This window comes from Zootoca vivipara, chromosome 9, assembly GCF_965207765.1.
Source record: "Zootoca vivipara chromosome 9, rZooViv2.hap1.1, whole genome shotgun sequence".
NCBI lineage: Eukaryota > Metazoa > Chordata > Lepidosauria > Squamata > Lacertidae > Zootoca > Zootoca vivipara.
The window spans coordinates 47,140,664-47,154,098 of NC_142592.1; the positions used below are offsets into that span (position 1 = coordinate 47,140,664).

The window sequence follows — 13,435 nt, forward strand, 5'->3', positions numbered from 1 at the left end:
AGGGTAATGAGCTGCTAAAGGATGCGGAAGGCTAGCATCTTTGCGTCCCTCTTCAATGCTGTGTTTCCCCTGTAAATTCTTTGGTGGTCAAGGATGAGTGAGCAGCATTCATTTGTTCTTCATACGCTCATAACAAAGTTTTAATTCTTGTAATGAAAAAATGGTTTGGCAAAAGAAGGTTGGCCATGGAGGTGAGTTAAAAGGAATGCCAAACTGCAGGCACTCCATGGTTTGCCCATTTTAAAGAATGCAGTGCCGTCAAAAATCGTAGATCCTGGTGGGAAAACAAACATATCGGAAGCACTGGCGGATTGATAGAGCAAGGCCCTTTGTGGCTGAGGGTCGCCTGAGTTATTAGTACACTGCACATCATTAACAGAGAGGATGCCTTTGAAGGTGTTGGTGTTTATTCTAAGAAGCGCCTGGAAAATCTTAGAGAAGTTGCTAGGGATATTTAAGCAGATGATAACTCAGGCAAAGGGAGCAGCAAATAATAATGGAATAGTAAACTTCCACAAAACCCTTTGGTCTGTTTTGAAAAATTGGTCCTATAACCATGGTGGCCATGTACCCTACTTTGCAGGAGATAGTAGGGCTGTCGGAGGACAATCCCCTTTTGGAAGAAATATCCTATTTGAAAGACTGCCTGGTCCAAGTCCATTTCAAACAACCACCATTTCAAACGACCATAAAAGTGGGCTAAGCTCCATTAACACTATTCACAATCTTTTTGTTTTTAAACGTAAGTTGCTTGGAGACCTTTGAGTAACAAGTGATTAACAGATCCAATAATTATTATTAATAATAATCTTACTTCCAAGCAGGTATCCACAGTTTTGCAGCCTATGTTTAGGGAGAGCTTTCGAAAATATAAATAAATTCATGTCACTAATTTGGGGAAACGATGCAGATAACTAGTCCATATATTACAGCCTGTTTTGCATTTTTTAAAAAGCTGTGTTGTACCCCTGCCTAGATTACAGACAGGTGCTGTTTTTCAAACCCTGGCTATACTACTGGGTGAAAAGGATTGAGAGAAATCTACTTCATTAATCCAGTTTAGCTTTTAAGATTCTTTCCCCCTCTCCAGTGTACAAACTGCGGAAAAGTATTTCTTTTTTCCAAAAGGCAAAAGAAAAAAGAAAGCAAGGGTTAGAATTAATGGGAAATGGCATATGTTCTAGGAAAACCAAACTGGCTTTTAAAACTCTTGGACACAGTACAAAGAGCCAATCATTCAATGAAGCCTTTCCCCGTCTGCTGAATATTATAATGACTGAATGGAAAATAAATATGTATGACCAAATTCTGACTGAAAGGTGGAAAACACTGTAGAAAGGTGGGTTTGTGATTATATTGATGGAGCTTGCCAGGTGATGCTCGGGGCTGTGTGAATTCCATGTTTCTACAGATTCACCATGCCAAAAACACACATGCATATAGAACGAAGCGTACAACCAACAGAAGCACACATTTGCTTCATTGAGTAATCTGCCTTCAGATCAGAAATTGTCTTCACTCACAGCTGTGGATTATATCATTTCAGTGTCTCTCATTCAGATGTGGTTCATTTGCCTGCATAATTATTTGTGTTTGAACAATTGTCAGAAAGGAGTAGCATTGTAATGTTACAAACCCCATATGCCGAGAGAATATGACCAGCACAAGGCTACCTGGTAAGCTGTGTAGCCAAGTTCAAATGTGAACTTGGGCTTCCTAAACCAAAGCCCAACCTGCTAGCAGTGACTACCACATGTACGGTAGCTTTGTTGTGTTTCCATGGACAAGGGCACACCAAAAGTCCCCGTTTCCATGTCTTTGGTCCCTCTCTTTCGGTGCACAAATCACCACAACCACTGGATTGTTCAGTTTAGAGTTTTCCCATTGGGAACAGGGTGTTAACATCACACACTATTCTCCCACTGAATACCCTTCAGCAGTCCCTCATTGGAGCTCCAATTGGGTATTTTTATTAAGGGCCATACCTTCAAATTCCTTCCCAGCCCCTTCTTCTTTTAGTTTATCTAGAACTCTTCCATACCTCCTCTGTTCGAACAACAGCCTTGCTATTAATACCCTGCTTCCTCCTAGCTGTTCCTTATCAGGCCCCAATGCAGGAAAGAGAAATGGCATGTCTTGTGACAAGGCAATTATATTATCTATGCCAAGGAATAACATGAACATAAATGGCCCAATACTCAGGGATGTCAAAACTTGTAGTTCCTAATGTCTGCAGGACACCAGATTGGCTAACCATGGATTAGGTGGTAAACCAGATGCAGGAAACCTCAGACCCATATGTGACTCTCCAGGCCTCTCTGTCTGACCCACAAGACTTTTCCCCAGGACACCCAGTTCACCAGTCCTGCTCCATGCCCACCTTGTGTGCTTTTTGCCTGGCTTGAGTGTGTTCTCGAACTGTGATCATGCTGCTTGCTTGTCTGGATGGAGGATGCAGAGAAGTGTGTGTATGTGTAAAGAAACCTTTGACATTTTGCATGGCTGGAATATGGCCACCCTTTACAAAAGCATGAGTTTCACCCATTGCTCGACCCACTTTTTCCTCTGGCCCCACCCACCAGTGGCATATGGCCCCCTCGAGGGAATGTGGGCTGCAGACTGAAAAAGGTTCTGGAACTCTGTGCTAGACTGAAAACCAACAATTCTCCCAGTGTCAGGGCAGCAGTAACTAATAGTGATGCTCTATCACATCTGGTTGTGTTGTGTAGCACTCACCAAATGACTTGGTAGGCAGGACAGTGGAGATATGCCAAACGAGAATGAGAGAGTTTAGAGTTGACAAAGACAGAGCTGTCCTCTTTATCAGTACTTTGCCACCACCATTGCATCAACACAGAGCCATCCTCACTGGCGGAGGAAGGGGGGTGTGGTTGGTGCGGGCTGCCCCAAATGTCATCTCTGAGGGGGGGTGCCGCGCCACCCCCCTGGAAAAGGAGCTAGGAGAATTCTGGCTCTGCATCCCGTGAATCTCTTTCTGAGTGGATCAAGACCTTTTTCAGCTTAGCCTATTAAGGAAGTCCACTGCAAATTGTTTGCTAAGTACTTTTAGGACAAAGTCACTTGTACCTCCCACAAGCTAGATGCCACTAGTTTTGCAGTAATCTTAATAGATGTGTCTAGCTTTTAAGTGCAGCACACTTGCCAGGCCCTTTCTGATTTTGGAGTTCTGCCTCAATATTACATAGTATGACCTTCAAAGCAGAGGTTTGCTTTAGATATTATTATCTAACTTTAGATATTATAAGTACCCAGTGATTCAAAACATGTGCGAGCCTAAAACCATATTGCTGGTGTAGGCCATGATCTTAAAATATGTTTGAATGGAATCAAATGGACTCAAGTTAATTGTTGATTAATTGGTATTCCAGTCTCTGCATCTAACCAGACAATATATTTTACCTCATGCTTTGGGCGTCATGCACAAGACATCAAGTACTTTTGGCACAGGGTGGGCATTGTGATTGCTAATACTGTTGGCTGGTTCCTGAAGGTGATGTCATTCTTTCTGCCTAAATCTGCAGGAACACACTGTCAGGCTGCTGATCAAGCTCTTGTTTTGGTTGGGCAAAAGCAGCTTAGCTCATTTAGGCTAGCATCTTCCTCTTGCCTAACCACAGTTGGCTTTTTGAATCCTGGCTAAATCTGCTCTTGTTTTGCAACACCTGACACTTGGATTCCAAGGCAAATCACTCATGGCTTCCACTGCAGTCTGGGGTTCATTTCGTGTTAATTTCCATCTAGAGAGAAGGCTGTTATTGGTAGGATAATCATTACCTCCTCGTCCAAGTGGATTCTCTTGTCCTTTACAAATGTAGCATGCCCAGCATCTCTTTCTTGTGGTCAGACCAGCATCAGCACTCAGCATCCATGAGCAGCTGCTAAGGCCCCCTGTACTCCATTAGCACCCACTAGTACTGGTGCCTGTCTTTCCCTTGCCCCAGAACAAAGGGTATCTACATGCTGCTGTTTTGAATTTCCAGTAGTACCCTGGTACACTCAATGTAGCATTGCTCTGTTGCATTGTGGGAAATGTCATTGGCAGGCTTCTGGTACTATCTAGAGAAGCAGCCATTCAGTTTTATTCAGAGCATTGCTGCTGCTGGATGAAATTGCCAGGCAGTCACTAGCAGGGGAGAAGATCCACTTTGCTGAGAGCCCCATTTGGCCTGCAACTAGTTGTTCTTGTGGCCCTGAAACTTAGACAAAGTCTCTTCCAAGTATTTTATTGTGATTTTATTAAAATGCAACCTAGATACTGTGCCATAGCTTTAAGCTGCTGAAAGATTAAACAGGGCATATAGCAGCTGCAGCTTCTGCTAGTTTCTTTCCTATTCCTTTGGCCCAGGACCTTCCCCACCTGCAGCCTGGTGACTCATTGCCACAGTTGTTTGTGGTTATCAAAGTGACAGGCAAGCCTCTTCCCAAAGGCAAGTAAAATTATTTTTCGGGAAGACACAAGCATTTCCTAGGCACATGTCAGCTCACATTTTGGTGTAGCCTGGCAGAACTAAGGGACAGGTGATCCAATATTTCCATTGAGGTCCAATCTGAAGCTCCATTTACATTGTGCCTTGGTGTCATGAACTGGCAGGATGGCAGGGAGGAGGAAGAGGACCCCGGTGAGGGGTGTTGCTGGGTCTGGGACACAACAGGGCAATCAGGGGACGGGGAAGGAAGTACTCACAGGGTGATGAGGATGGTATGTGCATGAGGGCCAATGCACAGGAACAGAGCAGCAGGACCCATCACCAGAGCCAAAGGGGCCCCTATCTTCATGAACACAGCAAGCTCTGATATGTAGGGAGCAGTGGAAGTGGTGCACTAGGAGGCTGAGGCAAGCAAGGGCCACAGCCCAGCTGCCTTCTGGCCAGGTGGGTCTCACTAGCTCTGGGAGGAGGGGTGTGATTCCTCAGCTGGAGTAGGCTTGGAACAGGTGAGGGTCATATGGCTCGTCAAGCCCAGATGCTGCAATGAGCATGGAAAGTACAAAAAGGAAGCAGAGCTGAGGTGGTGTGTCTGGTGAACTGTTCATGTTGATAGACATAGACTTGGATGCTCCTGGACCTCCAAGGGACTGTGCTTTAGATTTGACTCTGGACTGTATCCTCACTGCTGGACCTCAGGCTTGGCTACTTGGGTTGACCCTGGACTGTGTTCCATGAACTTTAGACTTTGGATTTTGGACTTTGCTTGTGTGGGCTGACCCTCAGACTTTGAACTTTAGACTGACTTGCTGCCAGGTAGGCCAGGGGTTCAGGACACTGAATCCTTGCATTCTTCTGTTTTCTTCTAGAACTAAATGGCTTAACAGCTTGAGGAAGGGAAGCTCACTGGCAGCGTCTGCTTTGCATTCAGAAAGTGCCTGGTGCAATCTCCCAGCATTTCCAGGTAGGGTGGGGAATATCCCCTGCCTGAAACCCTGGAGAGCCACTGCAACCTGGTGTCAATTGTACTGAGCTAGATGGATCAATGTTTAGCTGCAGTGTATGTTCCATGCCAGCTCACTATCCTAAAACGTTTGGATTTTGTTGTTGTTGTTGCTTTAATGGTAGACACCTCTGACATTGTACATCAGAACTACTCTTGCACTCTAGAGTCCACCATTATCTTATAAAAAGCTAATCTAGTTGTGCAGGATCCTGTCCCACTAACAGTGATTACATGAAGGGAATGTAATCTGAGGGCTCATCCAGACTTCTGTTTGTCTCATTGCTTTCCCCATGGAAAAACTTGCTCTTTAGTGCTAAATTGGAGCAAACACCAATCAGTTTTTCCATGGATTGATTTTTGCTCTGATTCAGCACTAAAGATCGTTTTTTTCCTGGCAAAGTGGAAGGGCAAAGGGGAAACTGCTCAGACCCATGCATTCTAGGCATGGGACAAGTGTGGACATGCCCTAAGATGCATCTGTGGTAACTACTAATAGTTGCAGAGAAAGAAAAACTTTCCAAAGGTATCACTTCTGCTGCCATGGTGATGAGAGAAGCTGAACCTGCTAAGATGTTGTTTTCTATTCAAGTAGTACAGGGGCATCATCCTTGCCTTATTTTTGAGTCTTGCTTATTTTCAGCCCACAATTCTGTAATTGCACAGAGGAATTTCCATCCAATTTGTTTTCCAAGAATGTCAACATGACATCGAGCCGACAACTCCATGTGCTGCTGTGGCATCTCTGACAACGCGAGGTGCGATCTAAAACGGCTTCTCTCCAGCAAAACCCCAAATCCCACATTTCTGAACAAACCACATCCCCCACCCGCATGCAGGGCTGCTGCTATTTTCCTCCTGGCACGTGGGCACACACATGCACACACTCCCACAGTCCACAAGAGTAAGGTTTGAGGTTTCCTTTAATGATGGGAAACACATGTTTTGGGGCATATCACTGTTACTCAATCCCCGGAGAAAACAAGGGGCCTTGTGAGTCACTGCAAGCAGTCCTATTGTCTGTTTCTGAATCACGTCCTGTGTAAGGGATTCCTTGGCTGGTTCCAGAGGCTGTACGCTCAGCAGGCAAGCTGTGGGCTGAAACCCTACGGACTTGCTCCAAGTGCTTTCTCGTGGCTTTTAAAAATTGTTCTCATGCAATCCGACTGAGTGACTCAGAGGGCTGACACCATGGACTGATGTCACCCTTCTCATACCAAGACCTCTGGAGCTGGAAGAGGACCTGATAGGATTACCAGAAGGAAAATTTCAGTGTTTTATTTTAAGAAAAAAAATGTGACTTTCATTAACCAACTCCCTCTGCAAGATAAACAAGTGGTTGAATAAGTGAAGGTGCCGTAATTATGTTCAATAATACCTAAAATCAGCTTGATACCCTTTCTGCCTCCCTATGTCCACAATTAATTTATTACTATTGTTTTTATTACTTGTATGGACACGGGTGACACTTTGGTCTGAGCCTCTTGAGCTCAAGAGCCACTGAGCCTCTTGAGCTTGCTGATCAGAAGGTCGGCAGTTCAAATCCACACGGCGGGGTGAGCTCCTGTTGCTCTGTCCCAGCTTCTGCCAACCTAGCAGTTCAAAAGTTGTTGTTGTTGTTTAGTCGTTTAGTCGTGTCCGACTCTTCGTGACCCCATGGACCATAGCACGCCAGGCACTCCTGCCTTCCACTGCCTCCCGCAGTTTGGTCAAACTCATGTTCGTAGCTTCGAGAACACTGTCCAACCATCTCGTCCTCTGTCGTCCCCTTCTCCTAGTGCCCTCCACTAGGGGCTCATCTTCCAGCGTCATAACTTTTATATGCCTGTTGTCAGTTCAAAAGTATACCAGTGCAAATAGATGAATAGGTACTGCTGTGGCAGGAAGGTAGATAGTGTTTCAGTGCCCTCTGGCACTCATCACGGTGTCCCATTGCAGCAGAAGCAAAAAACCTAGCAACAGCTAAAGTGACTTTTGTGTCCTGTTTTATCAGTGCAACTGACTCTCATTCCCCAGGTTATTATCTGGCAACCCTACTGCCTCAAGCCACTGGGCTCCTTCCACCACTGCTGCATTGCTAAGAGCCATTGAGCAGTGCAAGCTTGTGCCACACAGTGAGGGCTTGCATAGGACGCTGCCTTGTACAGAGTCAGGCCATTGGTCTACCTTGCACTTACCCTAACTGGGGTTTCAGGCAGGAGTCTCTTCCAGACTGACCTGGATGACACCAGGAATTGAACTTGGGATCTTTTGTGGGGAGAGTGTGTGCTCTTCCTTTGAGCTGCAGCCCTTACCTTAATCCAGGCATCCCCAAACTCTGCCTTCCAGCTGTTTTGGGTCTACAATCCATTACAATTCCCACCATCACTGGTCCTGTTAGCTAGGGATGATGGGAGTTGTAGTCCCGAAACAGCTAGAGGGCCGAGTTTGGGGGTGCCTGCCTTATTCCATGTCAGGGGTAGGGAATCAGCAGCCCTCCATATGTTGTTGGACTCCAGCTCCCATCATCCCTGACCATGGGTCATGCTGACTGGGGCTTAGGGGAGTTGGAGTCCAACTGCATCTGGAGGCCCCCAGCTTCAGACAGATGCATTCCAAAAGGTCACACCCATTGCTAATTGCCAAGTCCTAATCTGGAGAATTGCCCCACCTTTTTAACAGCCCCATAGCTGTAACGGAGGATGGAGCTGTGATTTATCCTGTCTTGTTTCTCCTTTGGTTGCAAGCTAGATTTTTACAGCTTAGCTGAGTGGAGGTAGCCTGTTTTGTATATCCATAGTAGGATCACAAAATAACCATTTTGCCCCAGCTCACCATGAGCACAATGACATGTTTGAAACACATTGATCCTTCATTTTCTTTTTCTTTTTTCTTTTTCTTTTTTTTTAGCATAGACCTAACCATCTGGAATTACATCTGAGGCCTTGTTCACGTACATGTTCCCCTTTTTTAATAGGGTAACTTGAAGCGCTTAGTACCATTCCCAGGATTTGGTTCACTGGATTTTGTTGGCTGCCCATTACATTTTCCAGTAATGGAAATATACCCGCTGCAGACACAGCATACAAGGTGGGTGCAGCCATGCCTAAAACATGATGCAAACCAGTCACCTAATCATGCTGAATTCTACAAGCACAAAGTGTGAGGAGGAAAAATGCAGTCATTCTGGCCTCTTAGATATGACGGGGACTCTATCCTTAGAGTTGGCTGCATGTTATACAAATTGTGCCAGGTATGCGCCCTGTGTTTGGGGTGTCAATTAGTAGACAGCTAATTAGTTAGACTGAGCTGGTGGTTTATTTGTTCTGATGCTCAAGTGTAGCTCTTACATGGATCCAGTATTAAGTGGTCTCTTGTGCCAGCTGTGAGTATCTTAAGTTTATGGACAAGTTTATGGGCTCCTTTGTTCTTTCGGTCTCAGGTTGTCAGGGTATCAGCAGATGCAATTTTCCCACCAGGTCAATGAAAAAAGCAAAACAAATATGGCTGTCAGAGGGCTGATTTTAGGAGAGAGAGTCAGGGTGGGAGAGACACGCCAGGTGAGAAAATATTTATTGGACTACCTTCTGTTGGCAAAAAATAAAGAAAAATCCAAATGTTCAAACTTATATAGCAACCTGTTTCTAAATGGGAGACATATGTGTGTCCATTTATTTTTAGATTGCAAACTATAGTGACTATACCTGCCATAACAAATGTGTCGCATGCAAAACACTTTGTTTTGTATTAGTGCTGAAGAACAGGGATCTATTCTGTTTTGTGCTTGGAGAACTCCACCAGAAATCAGGGTACAGAGGGTGATAAATTCAACAACTGAGCCTGCCACACAGGCCTCCTGTAAGGCCCCTAGAGATCTTGGAGATCATTTTACTTCTATACCTACCTACTCTTTCTCCTTACAGCTGCTTTTCTTTTTGTCTTCTGTTGTTACCCATAGCAGTCCCTGATAATACCTCCACAAAAGATGAGAACATTGTATCTCACTGAGATAGCTCTTGAGTTAAATAGGTGTTCTGTTTTGCACAGTCATTTCCCACAGTTTTGGTGGAAGAGATGTAACACGTCATTGGTACCTTGGACAGTGCTATGCAAAGCTCAAGTTGGCAATTCCATAAGAACAGGACTCGGGTGTTGTTTCAGCAGCAGTGATCCTGAGATTCAAGGCCCCTCCAGAAATCCTTTATATTGTGCATTCATAATGATTGTGCTCATGAACGCATTATGTGTGGTCATGCTCTATATATTGTCTGCACCTGCACAAGCTTTGAGGCAGACATGCTGCTTCATTTTGAGTCACTGTATGTCCTGTAACTTCCTACCGAAATCCCATAATTTCATTTATACTACAAATGTTCCAGGTTTATTTATTTTTTGGCCCTGCCTCTGTTGCTCCATAGCACATGAGTGGCCCTTCAGATGGCAATCATGCAATAACATTGGGGAAGCATTACAGAACAATTAATATAGCACAATGATGTTTGGACTATCTGGAATAAACACACCACTAATCCACTATAATTATGTCAATGACATGTTGCAGAATACATGCATGCAAAAAAACCAACAGTCTGGAAAGACCCTGAGAAAGTTGGCTTAAGTGCATGTGAGGAAATGTAACATGTCTCTGGTAAAACTTTGCATCTATCTTTCAGTTTCCTTCATAAGTAATAAATGGGTGTTTTTTCCATTACAGTTTTTTTTCTCCGTAACTGAACAAACTTCTAATGCTTTTAAGCTAAGATCTGTGCTTCTAAAGAACAAACAATTGCCTACCTGGGCACTAGTTTGTTTCTCTATTGGGATTCATGTCAAATTAAGAAGGAAGACAATCAGTGACTACATCAATTTTATTTACACCCTGCATCAAAAACTTACCAGACATATTAGTAATTTTCACACACAAAAACCCCAAAACATACACACAGAGAGTGCTGTTAGCTGTCCCTACAACTGTTGGTAGAAAGGCTACATATGCATTCATCAAAAAAGAAATTTCCATGGGAAACCTGCCATAATCTGGATGATGGGCTGTCTCTTATATGCCAATGCCTACTCGTTTGGGGAATCTTGTGAAGCAATACACTTCCTTTGCATAAGTCACAGTTCAATTCTGTTCCATGTCACTCAGCAGTCTGTTCATCATCATAAGGTGTAGCACATGATGGGGCAGTCCTTCTCTCTCTTTCCATAACCGTTCCATTTGTTTACTTTCCTACTGGAGCAACAGAAGTGGAGAAGGAAACATTACACATCAGGAAATCACTTCTCTCTCTTCTGCAAACCTGTGGCAGCACAAGAGAAGCAGGACAATATTGCATAGCCCATTTCAATCTAAACATTCTATGCACCAGTCTAATCAGACTAGTGCACCACTTTGCTCATACTGATGTATATTCAGGGGTCTGCATTTCCACTCTTTCCCCACCCCCCGCAAAAGCTCTGGTGCCTGATAATGTCATCAGCCAATATACACGCACACACCAAGCTCACCATCCCAATTCCGGCCACCAGCTGAAACTCCCAAGTTGGATGAGAATAATGAGCATGAAATGAAGGTTACTGTAGTTCAGTGGTTGCTTGGTTTGCACCTGGATATTTAAATTCATCAAGTCTCTGGTTCCCATCAGTAAGCTGCAGAAAGTAGAGCATACATCAGGAAACAGAATGAGAGCCAAGAAAAAAGGAGAGGAGAGGAGGAGGTTGCTTTTCTGATGACATTTGCAGAGCAATAGCAGAAATGGAGCTAGATCCTCAGATAGCTACTTTTGTTCTTGTCTGGTTTCTTATTATAAAGACATTTCCTCTTTAGCTTCCTCTCTAAGACTTGCAAAAAAAAAATGTAAATCCTGAACTTGCCTTTCAATCATCCAGAGATCTGTTGTCTATGTTAACCCCCCCCCAAAAAAAAACTAACACAATTTGGCTGCAGACTCAGGGCTGGTTCAGAAAGGGCTCGGGATATAGAAACTGCCATATACTTGGTCACTTTAGCTCAGTAGTGTCTTCAATGTCCAGCAGTGGTTTTCTAGGGTTTCAGACCAGAGACAACATTTCCAGTCCCACCTGGACATGCCAGATATTGAACATGGGACCTTCAGCATCCAATTAAATAACAAACCCTTTGCCCCACTTTCATGATACACAGAATCAGTTGTCTGAGGCAATTACCTTACTACTCCTAATGCATTGCCATAAAAAGGCGTTTCATCAACACTGAGCTGTAGTCCTTCCCTGAAAGGCTGTCGAGTAGTAAAGCATGAGAGCAAACCTCTGGCTTGCATTTATCCCAGGTAATGCATCCAAACCCCATAATAATACAGTTCAGAAACTGAAATGAATATATTCATAATCCTCTAATGTATAACCAACCCTAACTTCGACCCAACAAACTTTAATATGTTTTTGTAATTCAAATCCAGCTTAATATATTTATATTTTTATGCACCTGGGGTTGGCATAACAAAGCAGCCAAACTCTGCCATCTTTACACATGCTTATTTGTTGCTTGCTGTAACGCTTTCATTTCCAAAGGAAATTAAATGCCCACATGTAGAATGGTTTTACATTAATGCCTTACAGAACAATCATAAGCCCTGATCCAAGAGGTTAGGATGTAGCTGAGGTTTCCCCCTTTCCACTCACGGGGTTGGGGGAGGTGTCTGCCATGAATGTATATGCTGGAGCTGCCAAAAGTAGAGTTAGGGGTTATCCCTGCTAAAGGTAAAGGTACCCCTGACTGTTAAGTCCAGTCACGGATGACTCTGGGGTTGCAGTGCTCATCTCACTCTATAGGCCGAGGGAGCCGGCGTTTGTCCACAGACAGCTTCCGGGTCATGTGGCCAGCATGACTAAGCCGCTTCTTCCCGCTGGAGCAGAACCTATTTATCTACTTGTACTTTGATTTCGAACTGCTAGGTTGGCAGGAGCTGGGACTGAGCAACAGGAGCTCACCCCATTGCGGGGATTCGAACCGCCAACATTCTAATCAGCAAGCCCTAGGTTCTGTGGTTTAGACCACAGTGCCACCCGCGTCCCTTGACTTGCTGAAGGTAACCAGCATAAAACCCAGAAACAGGGTGAGGAGGGCCACCTACCAGTGGTAGAGTTTATTTAGCCATCTCTGCTGCACCAACCTGGAGATGGCACAAGGAAATCAGCAGTTTTATTGCCCCCAGCCTTCCACACTGGCTGGCACAGGTGGCAGGTTTTGGCTGCAGCAGCAGCGTCTTAGCTGCTTGGTGCAGTCCCACTGTTCCCAACTGGGACTTACAATTGTCCCCCTAGTTATTACTCTATGTCAAAGGAAACGCTCAGTGTCAACATTTGGAAGTGAAACCATACAAGAACCGATAACAAGTAGCAGAAGTAGTCCCCTCCCCCCTTGATAGCATTAGTAATATGCTATCTTTCAATCTTCCATGTAAATATATTTTCTGACGTTAACAGGCTGGGCCCTCTCTATTCACAAGCAGGTGGCTCCACGTGCAAGTAGCAGTTGAAGGAACTTGTAGGCAGGTGTGCCAGCTTGCTCTTTGAAATCAGATCTACTCTGAAGTAACGGCTGCAGTCTACATTTCGAAATGTCCACCAGTAGATCTGCTCATGCGTAAAGCTGCAAACGTGCACACTTAGGTAAAAGTAAACCACATTGACAAAGAGGGACTTACTTCCAAGTGCATGAATAGGACTGCTCTGTCAGTGCTGTAGACTGCTATCTCAGCTAAGGAACAATATTCCTCATATCTGTCGTAAACATCTTGATTGTCAGTGCAGGGATATGGGTAGGAATTTGGTTGTGATCCTGACTTTTCTGCAGATTAAGAATGAAAGAGATTTTAAATTCAGTTCACATTTAAAGGTGAACCTACCTAATTGACACTTTCTGGAACAATGCGCAAACTGAAACACATCCTTTGTGATTTGCACTAATCTGAATTTTACAGTGCAATTCTCCAGCCAAATATTGTGTTGTTGGGTAATGTGTGCA

The 13,435-nt window shown here is 44.3% G+C and overlaps 1 protein-coding gene and 1 long non-coding RNA gene across 2 annotated transcripts in view; one reads left to right on the forward strand and one right to left on the reverse strand.

The window, feature by feature from the left end:
• Nucleotides 1-13,435, forward strand: part of SYN3 (synapsin III) — a 176,181-nt gene that overhangs the window by 109,241 nt on the left and 53,505 nt on the right. The window lies entirely within an intron of this gene.
• On the reverse strand, nt 10,281-11,546 carry LOC148684630 (uncharacterized). The gene is made up of 2 exons (XR_015945868.1): nt 10,939-11,546; nt 10,281-10,660 (listed from the first exon to the last, which is right to left on the reverse strand). It is a non-coding gene; the product is annotated as an uncharacterized LOC148684630 (long non-coding RNA).